Raw genomic sequence first — 13,498 nt, forward strand, 5'->3', positions numbered from 1 at the left:
TCAAAAAGGGAAAGAAATTTTCCAGGACAGGTGCAAGTTCTGATAAGAAGAGTTTCAGAAAATCTGAAGGCAAAGGAGGAAAGTCTGACGGAGAAGATTACTCAAATGTCAAATGCTACAACTGTGGTCAGAAAGGCCACATATCTCCTGATTGCAAGAAAGTGAAGACTAACAAAGGCAAGGCTCTTGTCACAAAGAAGGAAATCTAGACAGACACTTCAGATTCTGAAAGTGTGGTGAACTATGCCTTGATGGCAAATGTTGATAGCAGTTCTGATACTGCTGACCTAAAGGTACCTCAAACTACTTATGCCTTTCATACTGATGATATTACTGAGTTGAGAAGATATCTTAAAATCATGTTCATTAATTATAGAGATCAAACTTTAACATGTGAAAGATTAACTTCTGAAAATCTTGCTTATAAAAAGAGGAATGATTATTTAGAAAAAGAGTTAGTCATGTTCCATCAAACTCAGAAAGATAGAGATGATGCCTTTTATGTTAGGGATGAAGTGCTTAAAATGAATGAATATCTAAAAACTGAGTTAGAAAAGGAAACAGAGATTATCAGGACTTGGACTAACTCTGGCAGAACAACTCAGAATTTGTTGAGTAGTGGAAATTGGAAAGAGGGCTTAGGTTATGGAGATGATAAGAATAATAAGGGAACTGTAGAAATTGAGCCTATAGTTGTTAAACAAAAGCCCAAGGTAAATCCTGTTAAGTTTGTAGCTGTAAAGTCTGATATTGATAAATCAGAAGTTAAAGAGAAATTAACTTCTGAAAAACCAAAACAGGATAAGCCAACTGAAGTTAACATAGGCTTAATGACAAAGAAGCAACTTAAGCATAAGCTGAAAGATGTTAAGAATGGAAACAAGGTAAAGCCACCTAGGAAAAATAGGAATGGAAAGGAAGGTGTGAATAAAAGCAATGATTATAAGCCTGTTCCTAATGCTCCTAGAAAGAAATGTTATAACTGTGGAAACTCTAACCATCTGGCTTCTTTTTGTAGGAAGAATAAGAACATAAACTCCTTACCTTCAAAGTCAGGAGTTAAGAGTCAGTCTGTTAGATATAGGCCACAAAATCCTTATTTTCATTGTGGTAGTTTATGGCATTCTATTTATACTTGTAAGGAATATCATAGTTTGTACTATGATTATTATCAAATAAAAGCTTCTTTACAGAAAGTTAGCATTGTTCCTTCTAGTGTAAGTTCTGATGCAAAGTCTGATAATGTAAATTCTGATAAGAAAATTGTTAACATAAACACTGAAGCTAAATCCGATGTAAATGTTAACAAACTTAATAAGGCCAAAGGATACAAGCAAGTCTGGGTCCTTAAAACTAATCATTAGTGGTCTTTGTGATTGCAGGGTAACAGGAAAAAACATCCTAGTTCTGGACAGTGAATGTTCAGGACATATGACTGGAAATAAAGCCCTGCTATTAGACTTTATGGAGAAAGCTGGCCTAGGCGTTTCTTATGGAGATGGCAACATTGGAAAAACTCTGGGATATGGAAATATTAATCTTGGGATGTCATCATTGAAAAAGTAGCTTTAGTCTCAGGATTTAAACATAATTTGCTGAGTGTTAGTCAAATCTGTGACAGAGGTTATCATGTGGATTTCTTTGAAGAACACTGTGAAGTTGTAAGCAAATCTATAGGAAAAGTTGTTCTGAAAGGATACATGCATGGTAACATTTATGAAGCCAAGCTTTCAGCAAGTACTGATGGTTCTGCAATCTTTCTGTTGAGTAGAGCATCAATTAAAGAAAGCTGGGATTGGCACAAGAGACTCTCTCATTTAAATTTTAACAATATAAATGAACTAGTCAAGAAAGATCTTGTGAGAGGACTGCCAAAATCAGTATTTTCTCCTGATGGCCTTTGTGATTCATGTCAAAAGGCAAAACAAAGAAAATCTTCTTTCAAGAGCAAGACTGTATCATCAATTCTTGAGCCTTATCACCTACTACATGTTGATCTATTTGGTCCATTGAATGTCATGACTATTGCAAAGAAGAAATATGCTATGATCATAGTGGATGAGATCACCAGATACACATGGGTATATTTCTTGCACACAAAAAGTAAAACTGCATCTATCTTAATTGATCATGTCAAACAACTGGATAAATTGGTCAAAGACTCTGTGAAAATCATAAGGAGTGATAATGACACTGAGTTCAAGAATTTGATTATGGAAGAGTCTTGCAAAAACCATGGAATAAAGCAGGAATTTTCTGCTCCTGGAACTCCACAGCAAAATGGAGTTGTTGAAAGAAAGAATAGAACTCTTATTGAAGCTGCACGAACTATGCTTGATGAAGCAAAGTTACCAACCTATTTTTGGGCTGAAGCTGTGCAGACTGCTTGTTTTACTCAGAATGCAACACTTATCAACAAGCATGGAAAAACACCATATAAAATGGTGAAGAAAAAGAAGCCAAATCTGAACTATTTTCATGTATTTGGATGCAAGTATTTTGTTCTTAAGACTCATCCTGAACAGCTATCCAAATTTGATCTAAAAGCTGATGAAGGATTTTTTGTTGGATATCCACTTTCCACAAAAGCCTTCAGAGTCTACAATTTAAGAACAAGGGTAGTCATGGAATCTATCAATGTCTCTTTTGATGATAAGAAGATTACTGGACTTGAATATTTCAATGATCATGATCAGCTGAGATTCGAAAATGAAGTTTTAAATTCTGATTCTGTAAATCCTGACAGTCTAAATCCTGATACTGCAAACTCTGATGGATTAAACTCTGATGTTATTGAAACTGTGGTGACTACGCCAAAGCAAAATGCACCTGTGCAGGTGGAGCATACTGAAGATCCAACCACATCTCAAGAAGCATCAAAATCTACAACAGGCTCTTCAAGTTCTGATTCATCAAGTTCTGATGGGCCAAATTCTGATAATTCTGGAAACTCATGTTCTGATATTTCTGGAAACTCAAATTCTGAAGGATCCAACTCAGAGAGCATAATTTCAGGGGGAGCATCAGAAAATGTTGATGGAGACAGCATGGATCATGGGGGAGCATCCAGTTCTAGAGATAACCTTCCATCTGCAAGGAAGTGGACTAAAGCACATACACCTGACTTAATTATTGGAAATCCTGATGCAGGTGTCAGAACTAGAACAACTACATCAAATGAATGTCTCTATCATTCTTTCCTTTCTCAGACTGAACCAAAGAAAGTGGAAGAAGCTCTTCAAGAAGCTGATTGGGTGCAAGCAATGCAGGAAGAGTTAAATTAATTTGAAATAAATAAAGTCTGGACCCTAGTGCCAAGACCAAAGAACAGGTTTGTTGTTGGTACAAAGTGGGTGTTCAGAAATAAAACTGACAGTGATGTCACAATTACAAGGAATAAAGCAAGGCCGGTTGCAAAAGGATACTCTCAACAGGAGGGAATTGATTATGATGAAACATTTACACCCGTTGCTAGACTGGAAGCCATAAGGATATTTTTGGCTTATCTGCTCACAAGAAGTTTAAAGTCTTTCAAATGGATGTGAAAAGTGCTTTTCTCAATGGAGAATTGGAAGAAGCGGTATATGTTGAACAACCTCTAGGTTTTGTAGATTCAAAATTTCCTAATTATGTCTACAGACTTGATAAAGCACTTTATGGCCTTAAGCAAGCTCCAAGAGCATGGTATGAGACATTAGCTCAGTTTCTTCTGGAAAGTGGATTTAACAGAGGGACTATTGACAAAAATTTATTCTACCTAAACCATGGAAATGACTTACTTTTGGTGCAGATATATGTTGATGATATCATTTTTGGTTCTACAAATGACAGACTTTGTAAAAAGTTTTCCAAGCTGATGCAGTCAAGATATCAAATGAGTATGATGGGAGAACTTAACTATTTTCTGGGCCTTCAAGTCAAGCAGAATGAAGAAGGAACTTTTATTTGTTAATCTAAGTATACCAGAAATTTGTTGAAGAAGTTTGGAATGCAAGATTGTTCAAGTGCATCCACTCCTATGGCCACTTCCACAAAATTGGATAAAGATACTGGTAAATCAGTAGATATTACTGATTACAGAGGTATGATTGGCTCACTACTCTATCTAACTCCAAGTAGACCTGATATCATGTATGCTACCTATCTTTGTGCAAGATTTCAAGCAGATCCAAGAGAACCTCACTTAACAGTTGTGAAAAGAATTTTCAAGTACCTTAAGGGTACAGCTGAACTGGGATTGTGGTATCCTAGAGAATTAGACTTTAAGCTAATAGGTTACTTAGATGCAGATTATGCAGGATGTAAAATTGACAGGAAAAGCACAAATGGAAGCTGCCAATTTCTTGGAGGCAGATTGGTTTCTTGGTTTAGCAAGAAACAGAAGTCAATTTCCACATCAACTGCAGAAGAAGAATACATTGATGCAGGAAGCTGTTGTGCACAGATTCGTTGGATGAAGAATCAGTTACTGGATTATGGGTTAGAATTTTTTTAAAATCCCTATTTACTGTGATAATCAAAGTGCTATTGCTATGACAGGTAATCCAGTTCAACACTCAATGACAAAGCACATCAGCATTAGGTTCTACTTCATAAGGGAACATGTGGATGAAGGTACAGTGAAATTGCATTTTGTTCCAACAGATCAACAACTAGCAGACATCTTCACAAAACCACTATGTGAAGCTAAATTTACAAGATTGGTAAATGAACTTGGAATGGTTTCAGGTTCTTTCTCTAAATCTGCCTAGTTTATGTTCTGATACATCAGACTTTATGATCAGTATTTGCAGATAATACTATCTCTGTGTATTCCGTGCTTAAATTGAAATTTGCTTAAGTGCTGATTGTTGTCTGATGTGAATTTCTAAACTCTGATAGTGATATGAATATTTCTGTGACTATTCAATCCAATGAGGATAACTGTGCTAGATGCTGACCTAGTAGTCTTTAATATACTAAAGATCCCATGTTTGAAGTAATTGTTTATGTGGAAATCTTTTAACACACGCAAATTCTGATATTGAGCTTAGTTGAAGTTTACTTTGTGTATCTTATTACTAAGTCAAAAACTAGATAGTGCTTCTTATCTGTTAAGTTCTGATGTTAGTAAATCTGATGGATGTACTAAGTGTTGATAAGCCTCACTTATCAAAACAAAAAGAAAAGAAAAGAAATAATAATCAGGCACTCCTTTGAGATCTAGAGAAAAAATATGGAAGGGAAGACCCAAGTGCATTGCTGGTATTAAGTAATATGCATTAGAAAAGCAAAAAAAAATCTTGGTGACTTTTCAAACTCTATGATTTCTGGAGAAATACTCTGATAACAGCATAAATTCTGATAAACAGTCGTGACTCACTTACACTAAGAAGCCACTGTAAAATGGAATTTCAAAAGATGCATAAAATGAGCACAAAACAGTTGAGGTGGACTCATGCATGAACTCATTCTATAGTAGACTTCAGAATAATGACAGATTTTGAGCAAAGTTCTTAGTTATGCCTTATTTCTAAGATTTACTGAAGTGAATTAGACTTTACTCTTTGTCTGATATTTAGCTTAATGCACACACATACACTTCATATGAATGATGAAAATTACTGTGGTGATAAATGTTGTTTTAGATGAACAGTTTAAGTGTAAGTTGCATAAATTCTGAGGACAAGTTCTGATGGAAGTTCTGATGATTAAGTTCTGTTGAACCCATATCAGTATTTGTGTGAAGAATTACAGGAATAAACATTCACTTTTTGAGTCAGGAAGCCATATTCTGATGACTTTTAAATTCTGATAATAATCAAGTTCTGATGCTGACGTGGCAGTATTTATTTACTTGGTTTATTTTTGGTCATTACTTGAACGATCATATTTTTACAGAATATTGGTTTATGTGAAATAACACAGTCATAATCATTATGGGTTAGTGGTTAGCGTTTATGTCTTCAAAAACTGCATGCGCACAGTAATTGTTATTATATCCCGTGCCCATTAACTCCGGCTTTAGATCTTTTACTGACTGTTATTATTACACAGCAGTCTAGGGAGTCGAGGGGTCATTATTTTTACTTGTAATTGTTACACATTCCTCGCGTCCCTTAGTATTCCATTGCCTATTTAAATGACTGATCATTCATCAGTAAAACCACATCTGTTCATTTCTCTCAAATAATGGCACATTTTAGTTGGTATTACTGTTATGGCATAGAAACTGTGACTATCTTTCGAAATGGAATTCCAACTTCATATCCTATCAACAACATTCCATTCGTCATCTGGATTCAACTTCCAGACAACATTAAAAATGATATGTTGTCTTTCCAAAGAGAAGTTCATCTTCGTATTCTTAAACAACTGGAGCAAATCATTCGTCTTGCTGTTCTCTTTGTTAAAAGTAGGAAGAAGAATTAATTATCATCCATCCGTTTCTCTTCACCATCAGCTTTGTCAGGCTTCTTAGACTAGGACTAAGGTTGTTGATGTTAAGAATCGTAGAATAGGCCTATCTTGTAATTTTTGCATGTAATTGATAAATTTCATGAAATGTACTCATCTGATATATAAATGAAATTTTCTTTAATTGCAAGATTTGTTCTTTGTTTCTCAAATTATGTGACTGTGCATGTTTAATTGCAATTTATTAATCTTTACTTCATTGGTTTTTAATTTTATTTTATGATGAATGTTTTGATTAAATTCTGTTGATTTGAGGAAAAAACTGAGGAACAGGTTCAAACATCAGAACCTGTTGTTGTAGAAGTTGAGAAGATCTCTTCTCAGAAAGATACTGTAACTGGGAGTTCTAGGCCTCTCAAAAGGCTTAGAAAGTTAAATCCTGATGATAAAGCTCTTACAGTGTCTTCACCCTTGAAGAAAATGAAAAAGCAAAGAGCTCACAGGGACACAGTTGAGTCAGATTCAGAAGAAGAGGAAGCAGCTAAGGAAGGGGGTCATGAATCTATGATCCCAACAGAACCAATTGTTATTGAATCACTTCCTTCTGCACAACCAGAACAGCTCAAGACAGAGTGCCTACACCTCCTGTGTCACCTATAATTGAACAAGTACATACAGAAGACCCAGGTACAAGTGCTGAAATTGATATTCATAACTTGATTGTGCCTGAGGTTCTATACTTGGAAGCTCCAGCAACTCAATTCACTCCACCAACAACACCAATTCAAGATGTTGATTTTAATGAAGATATTCCAACTACACCAATTAAGAATCTGGATGATGAAAATCAGACTTTAGGTGGGCATCAAGATTTGACTGTTGATCAGAACTTAGCTGCAGATCAGAATTTAGAGGATGATGTTGAAACCTCGATTGTCTCACATACTACTATTCTATCAGAGGATGCTGATACTGCTGGATCTATAAGTTCTGATGCTGATAATGCTGAAACTATTGGTGAAGCTACTGCTAATTTAGATGTTGATGCAGCTGGTCTATCAGGACATGCACCTCACCAAACAGTTAATAAAGCTGATTTAGTCAAGAATTTTGTTAGAGGGGAAGCACCAGTACTTTGGAGTGAAACTCCTAGAGGAAAGGAGTGGACTAAGAAATGGAACACAGTTAGTTTTGTTCCTTCTGAAAAGATTCTTGCTGAACATCTGGCAAAAGCTGATGAAATGCTGATAAATGATAATTTTAAGGCACATCTGAGAGTTACCGTATTGAGTACTAGGCACCTTCAAGGTCTACACTCAACAACTCATGCCAAGGTGAACAAAATTCAAGAAACCTTGATCCAGGAAGATATGAATGTGAAACTTGAAAAGAACAGATTTTTCAAGCCAGCCTTTGACAGAATTGCCTACATTGAGAAAACTCAGGAGAAGCAACAAACTCAGATTGATGAAATTCTAAAGAATCAAGCTTCTCAGCAAACTAAACTCAATGAGATCCAATTCTCTGTGGAATTGCTTGTCTCTCTTCTTTTACCTGCTAATGCAAAAAAGGGGGAGAAAGTGATTAAGTCCAAATTCAAATCTATTCAGACACTGAAGGGAAAGGATGATGGAAATGATGACAGGGAAACTCTGATAAGGGTAGAGGTCAAGGTCAAGGCAAAGGATTTTCATCAAGTAAATTTAGAACTTTAAGTCAAGGAACAAATTCTGATACTGGGAGAAGAATAAGTTCAGATACTGGTGAAAGGATGAGTTCTGGTGAACATCTGGAACTTGATGAAGAAATTTCAAAGGAATTATTTCTTAAAGAAAATCCAGGAATGGACTTTGAGAGTCTAAAGGAAGAAGAATCTAGACTCAAAGCAGAAAGTGTCAAGAAAAAATCTAAAGCTTCTGTTGTTAAAAAATAAAATTTCCAAAACCTAAGGGTATTGTGATAAAGGAAAGAACAAATTCTGAGGCAACCAAAGCTAAATCACAAGTGGAAGTAGATTCAAGGTCCAAGGGCAAAGAAAAATTTGATGAAAATGTAAAGGTTTATATGCCAATCATGGATGAAGAAATAATTGATGATGAAGATGCTAGTCTTACTCTGTTGCAAAAGAAGATTTCTCAAACAACCTCTGACATGGCTCATGTTGTTCAGAGTCAAGACTTAGTAAAGTCTGATATGACAGTGAAGCAAGCAACCTTTGACATAGCTCAAGTTGACTTGCTATCAGAAGTTAAGGAAAAGAAAACCTCTGACATTGCTCATGTTAAACCTTCAAAGATACTCCTACCAGGATTCACCAAAGCTCAACAGACTCAACCTTTGAAGACTACATCAAGTGGTTTTGAAGCAAGAGTTGTTACGGGAAAGGAAGCAATAGATAAATCTGGATTGGGTAGTTCTGATGAAAGGAGAATACACAACACTACCAATGATCCAACTTCCTTAAGTGAACCAGGAGTAGGAGCAACTCCTGAAAGATTGAATCAACTTGAATCTGTATAAATGGTTTACCATTCTATTTTGAAAGAACACATCATGTTATATTTTATGACAGATGGTAGGGTATTCCAGATCAGGAAGAATGTTATTCCACTGAAGCATTTTGAAGAACTGGAACATATTCTATTTTTACTTCAAGTGAAAAATAGATTAACAGATGGTGTTGCAGGTTATTTAAAGTCACAAATTCAAAGATAGAAGAAGCTTTACTCTGTAAAGTCTGATAGCCCATATTGTCCCAAGTACAGAGATCACAAAGGTGATATTATTGAAATGAAGCCTAACACTGCTAAGATCATAACTACTTTTCTGGGTTATAAGGCTGTGGAATTCAATCTAGAGTCTGACAAGGCATATCTGATCAGACTAGATCAGGACATAAGAAAAGCTAAGATAAATGATCTCAGAGCAGCTATTTTTCAAACTGGTGAAGATACAGCTGAATTGAAAAATGCTAAAAGGAGGATGGTTAATGAACTTGAATATGCTGAGAGATGTCTTTTGAAGAATTATCTCAGAACAACTCCTAACATTATAGAGAACAGAAACTGAAGCCAAGTCGAAGATCTACAACTGTTTAAATTATGAAGTGTATACGGACTGAAGTTGTTATCAGATCTTAAGGATGGTAAAGCTGAAAGGACTGTAAGTTGTAGTTATCTAGTCAAATTCTCATGTATTTGTACTTAATGTTTTTGACATCATCAAATATCTGTTGAACTTGTATATTATGCTAATTTACAAGTTGGGGGAGATTGTTAGATATATTTGTGATGTCAAGTCTAATATAATTTGTGTTTAGTTTTCAGATCTTACTTAACAGGACAAATCAGTACTTAACTGGAAATCAGTACTTATACTGAAGTCAGGATTTAAGATATCAGAACTTAAGTTATCAGGAGATATTTATCAGGAGATAATATCAGGACTTAAGGAGACTTTCAGATAATGCAGGCGGCTGATTGAAAGGAAAGAAGATCAAGACAAACGCAAGAAGAAATATGCATGAAGAAGGAATTCTATGAAGAATAGAATACTTGGAAGAAAAGATAACTGATTGATATATTTTAGGAAGCAGAATTATATTCAATATCAATTAGAAGATTATCTTATAACTGTGTAGTTATAAACACAAGCATAGGGTTTACACTATAAGTGTTATCATTATCGAAAATATTATTCATTGTAACCCTAGCAGCTCTCGTGATAATTTGTTCATCACTGAGAGAGGACAGTTCCATATTGTAACATATTTTATTGTGTTGAATAAAATATGTGTTCAGTTACTTGTGTTCTTAATTCGATTTGATTGTGCTAAATACTGTATTCAACCCCCTTCTACAGTGTGTGTGACCTAATAGTCTTGCCGATTGTCATTGCAGTTATACTCACTGAAAGAAAATAAATAAACTATTTACAAATAAAATTTTCAGAAATAACTATATTTTAGTCCAAAAATAGATTTCTTTTGAATTTTAGCCAATAAAATTCATAGAAAAATATTTTTAGAGAAAATAAAATATTCTAAGATATTAACATAGATAAGTAGGATAGATAAGTAAGATAAGATAATAAAATAACATAGAATAAGCAATAAAAATGGTATAAATGATAAATAAATTTGCAAATGAATTTTTCATTTGTAAATTCATTCAAGAACAGCTCTTAGATATTAACTAGTTTAATCACTAAAACTATTCAACATACTTAATTTACCAACTAATCAGGTAAATGTGGATTCATCAAGAGATTTAGTGAAAATATCTGCTATTTGTTCTTCTGTTGGAACAAAAAATATTTCAACGGTACCATTCATGACATGCTCGCTGATAAAATGATACCTGATGTCGATGTGCTTTGTCCTCGTGTGCTGCACAAGGTTGTTGGTGATGGCTATTGCACTTGTATTGTCACATAGAATATGAATTTTGTTCAATACAGAGCCATAGTCCCGTAGCTGGTTCCTAATCCACAAGATCTGAGCACAGCAGCTTCCAACAACAATGTATTCAGCCTCGACCGTTGAGTTGGAAACTGTTTGTATTTCTTGCTGTACCATGAGACTAGCCTGCTACCTAGGAATTGACAACTTCCCGAGGTGGTTTTTCTATCAATAACACTTCCTGCGTAATCTGAATCTGTATATCCAACAAGGTTAAAACCAGATTCTTTAGGGTACCAAATACCTAGATTTGGTGTTCCCTTAAGATATCTTAAGATTCGTTTTACAGCAACGAGATGAATATCTCTAGGATCCGCTTGGAACCTTGCACATAAGCATGTAGCATACATAATATCTGATCTACTTGCAGTAAGATAGAGTAATGAGCCAATCATACCTCTGTAGCTTGTGACATCTACCTTAATGGAGTTTTCACATGGTCCAAGCTTGACAGCTGTAGATTACGGAGTCCTTGCAGATGCAGAATCCTCTAGATTATACTTTTTGAGGAGTTTCTTGAGATACTTGGATTGAAAAATAAATATTCCACCTAATCTTTAATTTACTTGTAATCCGAGAAAGAACTTCAGCTCTCCCATCATGCTTATTTGAATTTGTTGTGCATTAACTTAGCAAATCTCTTACAGAGACTATCGTTAGTAGACCCAAATATCATATCATCCAAATAGACTTGGACTAATATAATATCATTCTTATGTTTTTAGAAAAGAGAGTTTTGTCTATGACACCTCTAATAAAGCCATTTTCAATAAGAAATTTAGAAAGAGTGTCAGACCATTTTCTTGGAGACTGTTTGAGACCATAGATAGCCTTGAAAAGAAAGTAGACAAAATCCAAATGATCTGGATCTACAAAACCAGGAGGTTGCTCTACATATACCTCTTCATCCGGCTTTCGATTCAGAAAGGCACTCTTGACGTCCATTTGATAAACTTTAAAGTTCGAGAATGCTGCGAATGCCACAAATATTCTGATGGCCTCAAGTCTAGCCACTGGAGCATAGGTTTCATCATAATCAATGCCTTCAGCTTGAGAATACCCTTTAGCTACCAGTCTTGCTTTGTTTCTTGTAACCACACCATCTTCATCTAATTTATTCCTGAATACCCACCGAGTACCAACATCTTTCTTGTGTGTAGGTCTAGGTACCAGTTTCCAGACTTGTTGATGTTCAAACTGATTGAGTTCATATTGCATAACAATCAACCAATCTGGATCAGTCAGTGCTTCCTCAATCTTCTTAGGTTCCATCTCAGAAAGAAATCCTGAGAACAGACATTCATTTTGAGTAGCACGTCTAGTTCTGACTCCAACATCTGGATCACCAATAATCAACTCAAAAGGATAAGCTTTATTCCAGACAGTCTATCTTGGAAGATTTGATCTTGATGATTCTCCTTGAAATATATTGGGATATTTTGTCCTACTAGTTGATCCTTCAGCATCTCCCCCTGAGTTGTTGCCAGGTTGACTTGATGATTCTCCGTCAGTAGCAGTGGTATCTCCATTATTGCCAATGTTTCCATCCCCATTACCTTGAGTATCATTATTATTAACAGGTTCTTCACCAGTAGCAACCTCAGGATCTTGATCATTATCTAATTCTGAATCTGACATATCATCAAACTTCAGTTTCTTAGAAGGATATTTGGGAGTTTAGTGTCATCAAATGTAGTATTGACACTTTCAGTTACTCTATGTTGATCAATGATATACACCCTGTATGATCTTCTTCCATAACCAACAAAAATACCCTTATATGCCTTTGCCTCGAACTTGCCACGACGATCATCTCCATCCTTGAGCACAAAGCATCTAGCACCAAATACATGAAAGTATTTGATAGAAGGTTTATGTTCATTCATAATCTTATAAGGAGTCTTCATGAAGTCCTTGTTGATTAGAGTTCGATTCTGAGTATAACATGCAATATTGACAGCTTCAACCCAAAAATACATTGGAAGACCTGATTCACTTAACATAGTTCTTGTAGCTTCAATCAACGTACGATTCTTCCTTTCTACCACTCCATTCTGCTGAGGGGTTCTAGGAGCTGAATATTGTCTGGTAATCCCTTTGTCTGTACATAATCTATTGAGAAGTGAATTCTTGAATTCTGTTCCATTATCTGACCTTATCGCTCTAACAGGAACATTAGAATCTAACTCGATCAACTTGATATGATCAATTACAGCTTGTGGAGTTTCATCCTTAGAGTGAAGGAATAAAACCCATGTATACTTGGAATAGTCATCAACTATCACAAGACAGTAACACTTCCTTGACATCGAAAGAACATTAACTAGTCCAAATAAATCCATGTGCAATAACTGAAGAACAGCAGTTATGGAGGATGTGTCAGTGCCTTTGTGACTTGCTTTCTTTGACTTTCCTTTCTGGCATGCCTCACACAGTCCTTCTGGTGAGAATTCCAGTTGAGGCAGACCTCTGACCAATTCTCTCTTGATAAGAGAATTCATTATTTTCAAATTGAGATGGGAAATTCTCTTGTGCCATAACCAACTCTCATTTGACGATGCCTTTGCATAGAAACAATTGACTTCAGGACTGCTTCCAGAGTTCATGTCAGCTACGAACAGATTTCCTTTCCGGATTCCTATC

This window comes from Apium graveolens, chromosome 4, assembly GCF_009905375.1.
Source record: "Apium graveolens cultivar Ventura chromosome 4, ASM990537v1, whole genome shotgun sequence".
NCBI classification, from domain to species: domain Eukaryota; kingdom Viridiplantae; phylum Streptophyta; class Magnoliopsida; order Apiales; family Apiaceae; genus Apium; species Apium graveolens.